This window comes from Fukomys damarensis, unplaced genomic scaffold (genome assembly GCF_012274545.1).
Source record: "Fukomys damarensis isolate Sample0158 unplaced genomic scaffold, DMR_v1.0_HiC HiC_scaffold_30, whole genome shotgun sequence".
In the NCBI taxonomy this organism is placed as follows: Eukaryota; Metazoa; Chordata; class Mammalia; order Rodentia; family Bathyergidae; genus Fukomys; species Fukomys damarensis.
In genome coordinates this window covers 38,389,268-38,396,040 of record NW_022900942.1, presented here as the reverse complement: position 1 = coordinate 38,396,040, position 6,773 = coordinate 38,389,268, and the positions used below count along the sequence as shown (strand labels likewise).

General features: G+C 47.5%; 1 non-coding gene across 1 annotated transcript; it reads left to right on the top strand.

Moving 5' to 3' along the window:
* Nucleotides 1-422: 422 nt before the first annotated feature.
* On the top strand, nt 423-525 carry LOC117283797. Its single transcript, XR_004514837.1, has one exon. It is a non-coding gene; the product is annotated as a small nucleolar RNA U13 (small nucleolar RNA).
* Nucleotides 526-6,773: the final 6,248 nt, after the last annotated feature.

The following is a 6,773-nucleotide window of genomic DNA, read 5'->3' as shown; positions in this document are numbered from 1 at the left end:
TCTTCTAAGTGGCCAGTTGCTGCAGCAGGGGTTGACCCTGCATGTGTGTAAATGTGTTGTACTGTAGGTGCCGCGTCCTTCTTGGTGCAGGGCTTCTAGTCAAGCCCAAGCCCACCCTCCACTGTTCTCATTGTCCTGAGCACAGGACGGGCAGCCAAACCTCCTGGCACAGCAGGAAGCACACTTCCCACTACAGAGAGTGAAAGGGCAGAGCGTTTACTGGGATGAGGGATCTCTGCTCACTGCCTCATGTGTTCCTTCATCTGTTCATTTATGCATCCTGGTATTTGTTGATGTCTGCTACATGGCAACACCATGCCAGACAGAGGAGATACAGTGTTAAGTGGGCCACCTACACCTCAGGGAGTTTATAGTCTGATGGGGAGCAGACATTAAGGAAGTAATTAGAATATCATGCTTGGATTCTTTGATTCCTAAGCGTGATATATGGGCATTCATGTCATGTGTGACATGTGCCTCTCCCCCAGGCCTTAATTAGGACATGGGCACATTACCCATTTGAGAAAAACAAGAACATCAAGGATAAACCTTTTTTGGGAGGCACATAGTATGCCATAGGGACAAGGAGAAAGGGCAAGCTAATCACACGGTTGTAAAGAGTAATTCATTAATGGTGCTGCCTTGGGACGTGGCAGTCCCAGCGATGACAGTAGTTCAGAAAGGCTGTGGAGCCTGGCTCAGGTGGGGCTGCTGAGGCTGTGGTCAGATCTCTGGACTCCAAGTGAAGCCATTGGAGGACTTTCTGCAGGGGAAACCATCTGATTTATGCTAGATCTCTCCAGGTGACGTGAGAACTAAAAAACAGCAGCTTCAACTCAAGGAAGCACGGAAGAGAAACTGAGCTGGAATGGCAGTGAAGCAACAGCCCCAGAAAATAACCAGTCCAGCTGGAAAGGGGGACTGAGGGCCCCGGGAAAAGGGTCTCCAGCAGAGGACGTGGGTGGAAAGGAATTTTCTAAAACACTTCAAATGCTCAAGCATTTACAAGGGAGAAAGAAAGGGTGAAGAGGTGATGCTCAAACAAATTAAAAGGGAAAAAACAGGTACTTAGAAAGACCAGGAATGGAGATGTAATCGTGATATACTAGTTAGCTTTTTTTTTTTTTTTTTGGTACTGGGAATCGAACTCGGGTCCTTAAGCTTGCAAGGCAGGCGCAGGAACCACTGAGCTAAATTCCCAGCCCACTATTTAGCTTTAAAGTAAACAATCTTTATATGTCATGATAACATAGTGATTACTGATTTCAAACGAGTGATATTTATTTAATGGTTCAGGTAAAAATGTATATCTTGCAAGAGAGAGATTATGACAGCAATCAGAATTTAACATTAAGGAGTAAGGGGTATATGTGAAATCTCTGAGATTTCTGTAAGCAGGGAATACTGTCTAACAAAAAGTTAAAACTAGAGGTATAATTATATAGGGCAGTAAAGACGGTAATATAAAAGAGTGAATCCTCTATTATAGCAGTAAGTCAGTAGATAATGTTTAAAACTATTCTATAAAGACAGAACAGTATAATCATATTTTATGAAGTAGTGGTAATTACCAGAAGAAAGCTGAAAGTTTCTGAATACTGCAGTTGAGAAAAAACATGAGGTTGGATGGAAACCTTTTGGAAATATTTGCATTTTTAAAGCATATGCTTGTATTACTATGATTTAAAAAATACTGTGTTAATCTTACCAGCCCAAAACCTTCTGTGCGTTTCTACTTGCCCAGAATTTGTCTTTAGTATGTCAGTAACAAATTTTAAATTTTTTCTTAAAAGACAAGTCCCATGCTTTGCTTATTAAATTTCTCAGATAAAATAAGACAAAGACTTTGAATAATTATTTTCATGATAGCTTCCTTTGGCTGGTCTAATTGGAGAGGGGTAAATGCCAGTGATCTCACTTTTTGCTTTTTGCCACTAGGCAAAACAATACATTATGGCCCTTCTGGTGCTTCTAGCTGCCAAATCCAAGAGGGTGTATTAAAAAAATTAGTGACAGCCAGGGATACATCTCTGGCGCCGTGCCTGCCTAGCAAGTGCAAGGTCCTGAGTTCAATCCCCAGTACTGGAAGGAAACAAATTACTAACAGCTTAAACATTGTTCAAACTAACCCATAGAATATGGAGCAGCTGTAGTGAAAACTACAGAAGAAAATTTGTTTTCTTCTACATATTAAAGAAGAAAGGAAGGAAAGAATGAAGGGAGGGAGGGAGGAATGGGAAAGAAGACCTGAAGGAAGAAAGGAAGGAGGAGAGAAGAAGAAAGGCAGGCTCCCGTACTGATCTAGAGCACCATATAGAGCAAAGCCCTTGAGCAAGTCTAGCTCTGGAAAGACCCCAGAATGATAAGATTCCAATCTGGTCAAAGAGTTGGAGTAGAAAGACAGCCTTGGGTAAACAGCAAGGTAATGAGCCTGTTCAGAGGCTGCCAAAACTTCCCCAGTGGATCCCCAGGCAGAGAGAGAGACCCCATTTAACCAAGATATAGGGTGCCGGGACATCTAGAAGAAGGCTGGTCTGGACCAATCACCATGGGAATCAGGAAGGACATCCAGGGATAGACAGGACCTCATACTCAATGGAGGAACCCCCTGGGGTGCGAGGACACTTCACCTGTCTTTTCTGGAACAGGTTCTGCAGTCAGACACGTGTGCATAGCCACATCTGAAGACCCTTGTGTCCGAGCACACCCACATCTGAAAAGCACTGTGGCCCAGCCAGTCCCCTGAACCTCTAGAAACCATATCCATGGTTATTGGCTTATTCTGAGGAAGAGCCATCAAAGTTAACCAAGATAAATTACACAGCATGGCTAAAAGACAAAACAAAACAACAAGAAACACAGCGGCAATACATAACCAGCCAACTGGCCACAAAGAAGGTACACCAAGGGCAGATGAAAGAGAAGACACGAATGTCTGCAATGGTGTCAGGCAAACTCTGCCGCACCTGATCCCAGTTTTAAAGAATACTAACCATTTCCTTGTGAAACACATCCACGAGAAGTTTCCTTCAAATAAACATTTTCACGGGGCATTTAAAGATTATTTATTATACCCTTTCATGGGCTTCTCAACTTCCCTGGGACATTCCTATCTTGGGCTTATGATTGCTGTTTTCTGGGTGTAACCTTTCCTGCCTGCCACTCTCTCTGATCGCTTGATCCTCCTCCCTAGACGAAGTCATTCACTTTGGACTTATCTCATTATTTGTCCTTGAGTAACTTTCCCCTCATTTCCTTTCATTGTCACCTGTGCTGATAACAATAGGAACAACTATAAATGCACATTATATGCCAGTCACTGTGCTAAACTCTGGTTCAGTGCTCACAAGAGTCCTATGGAGTACAAGTTGGTATCGTCCCAGCTTTTTTATGTGGAAAAATGGAGGCTTAAACCTGTCGAGATCACCCAGCTAGCAGGGGCCAGCCCACCACAGAGCCCATGCTGACAGCTGATGCCTGTCCTCTACTTCATGTGCCATGTGTTTTCTCGCCTGTGTGCCCACTCCAAAGCACAGAGCCACCTCTACCACGCCCTCAAATCCAGAATGTCAACCAGCGGGCAGCAAGTATTCACTGACATGTTTGTACTAGTTATCAACATATGATTCTTCCAGTCCCTGCTGCTGGGCACCTCTCCTCTCCCCTGGATATGCCCACCCTACCAAGACTTCCTCATGTGCAGCGGCCTGGCATGGTGCTGGGGTGGGGGCTGGTGCAGAGAGGAGTTCCAGGCTCTGCTGGCCTTGGTCCTTGCAGGTGCTGCACCTGACTAAATATTGTAAATATCACTGCCACCTCCTCCTCCACCTTTTCTCCCCAAACCAGTTCCTCCTGCTGACTTCCTTATTCAGGGGCCCACACCTCACTCTCCAGTTCCCCTTCTACAGAGCCTGCTCCAGCCCTCTTCCCTTCCCTCTGCTGTTCCTTTCAACTGACTAACCTGGCCTGTGGCTTTGATCTCTTTTATCTCTGTGGTTTCTTTCCTTTACTCTGCATCTCCTTTCCTTCCCCATAACCTCCACCCTGGAACAGACCCTTCTATCTCTGGTCCAGTTTCCTTGGCCTCTGCTGAATGCTACTCCCAGCTCCTTCTTCTTCCATAACCTTGAAGTCAGGTGTTTAAGGTCAAAAGCTTTCCTCCCCACAAGATAGCCATCTCCTAACTATGGTTGCAACCGGTGGTAATTTTACCCCTGCAAATGCCACCTCCATTAGAGTGCCTTAAACAGAAAGTACTTAATAAATTTGTATTTAAATATATCAAATCAAAGATGTAAGAAAAATTTTTTAGAGCCAGGGATTTAGCTCAGTGGTTCCGCTGCCTGCCTCAAACGTGCAAGGCCTTGAGTTCAATCCCTGGTACCAGAAAAAAAAATTTTTTTCAATTGTTTTAAATCTAGTAAATCAAGAGTGTGGTGTTGCACATCTGTAATTCCAGCAACTCAGGAGGCTGAGGCAAGAGGATTCCCAAGTTTGATGCCAGACTGGACAACATAGGGAGACTTTGTCTCAATATAAAATTTTAAAAGTGTTGGGATATAGCTCAGGGGTACAGCATTTGCCAAGCATTCAGGAGGCCTGAGGTTCAATCTCCACTATGGCAAAAGTAAACTTAGTAGACAGATGCCCACTTGTGTTTATAAAGTTTTCCTCCTTATTCAGTCCAACTTTCTCATCCTACCAGGTCCTATCTGCCTGATTCCTGGGTATACATATGTCAAGCACCACGGCAGGCACTGAGGGCTCAGCGGATGGCTACACCCATGGCTCCTCTCTAGGAAGTGTGGTTGGAGTAGAGGAGAATCAGAGTCAAATGACAGCCATGACAAAGGGGCCATGCAGACTGCTATTCTGGGACAGTCTCACTCCATGCAACTCTAGAAGCACTGGCGGAGCAGCAGGTCCCATGCAGAGCTCAGATCAGCTCTAGGGTCTTGGGACCGCTGCTTACCCTCTCCCTGCTGCTCAGCTTGCTCACCTGTACAGTAAGTGAACTACCCCCCGGGTACTTGGGAGACGTAAAGGAGTCATGCACGTGAAGTGTTTAGAGCGTTTCATGTTAGGCTTGACAGAGTGTGTACAGTGATGGCAAGGATCATCCCTTTACTATTTGACATAAATGGGCACAGGAAATTAGAGGCAGATGATAGCTTTGCAGACTGCCCTTGGGATTTCAGGTAACTTCTGGAGTTATAACCCAGAGTGCTCTCCCCAAGGCCTCCACCCAAAGTCTCTCAAGCCAGATCTCATTCTCCTCCCTCCCTGAGCACTCCTGTAAAGACATACGCACATGGAACAGCTGAGAAGGTTGGTGAGGATAGAGGCTGCAGCTCTCACCAAGCCACGCGTCCTGTTGGCCTTCAGACCCATTTGACTCACCCCTTAAATATCTGGTGAGAACCCACTACATGCCAGCCTGTGCAAGGACGCTGGTGCCCAGAGTGTGCACATTTCCAGACCACAAGTACTCATGTGCTTGTCCACCAAATCCGTTAACTGGCAAGTGCTACAAGGGAACACATCGCGGGCTGTGCGCCAGGGCTGACTGGGTACAGTAAGAAAGGCTTCTGAGAAGCAGTGACGTTTGTGCTGAGATCTGAAAACTGCCATCCCACTTTGAGGAGGGAAAGGCAGCCTGCCTTGCTTTTTCCCACGGTGCCTGACATGGGACCCCAAAGCCCTGTATTTTACCTGAAGAATTCCCAGGCCTCCTGTGAGGGCCAAATGTGAGGCTGCTGCCCCTGTTCATGCTGCTCCCACAGCCCTTCCCTGAGGGGATAAGCAGTGCCCCAGGAGAACCTCAAAAGCTCCAGTAACCGGCTGTAGTGGCACACACCTGTAATCCCAGCACTCGGGAGGCTGAGGCAGGAGGACTGCTGTGAGTTCGAGACCAGCCTGGGCTACATAGTGAGTTCCAGGTCAGTCTCAACTACATAGTGAGATCCTGTCTCAAAAACAAACTAACAAACAAAAAACAACTCCGGTTAGGGCCAGGGATTTGGCTCAGTGGTTCTGCCACCTGCATCGAGTTCAAGAGTTCGATCCCCCGAACAAAAAAACAAAACAAAACAAAACAAAACTCCGGTAAACAGGACCTCACAAAACAGGATCTACATTTTGTCCCTGAGATCCCAGAGCCAGCTTTCTCCACCAGCAGCCCACTACGGGGAACAGGAGCCAGCTAAGCAGCTGTTTAGTTCAAGGGGGGCAAGCAGTGCCCCAAGCAAGGAGCTGCGAGGCTGTAGGGCAACTTTGGGTGTTGGACTTCTTGCTTCTGTTTTAAAAGATGCGGGTCCTTGCCCTTCCAGACCCTGAAGGGTCCATGGGGAGTGATAGGATGGAGAAAGAGGGCTGAAGAGAGGTAGGGGTCAGAAACTCCTGCTGCCTACAAATCAGCCAGCCCTGGATGCCCTCAACAGCTCCAAGGGCCTCAAATGCCATTGGCATCCCTATGGCACCCCACAGACTGAGGAGGAAGCGCAGAAATCAGGGCTGCCAGACAGAGCAAAGCTCCAGCCTTCCTAGAAAAGATCTCCGATGTTGGCCCGGGGAAGCGCGCGCCCCGCACCGCGGCTTCCCAGGTCGGCTCGGGCTCGGCCTCCGAGGTCACCGGCGCCAGTCCCGGACGGGTCTGTCTTCGCTTTGCGTCTGTTTTCATCAGAGAGATGAAGGGTCGAGGCCCGTCCTCGGAGGACGAGCTCCTACGGGCTCCGGGCGGGCCTGGGGTGGACCCGGGGACTTGCGGACGCGCG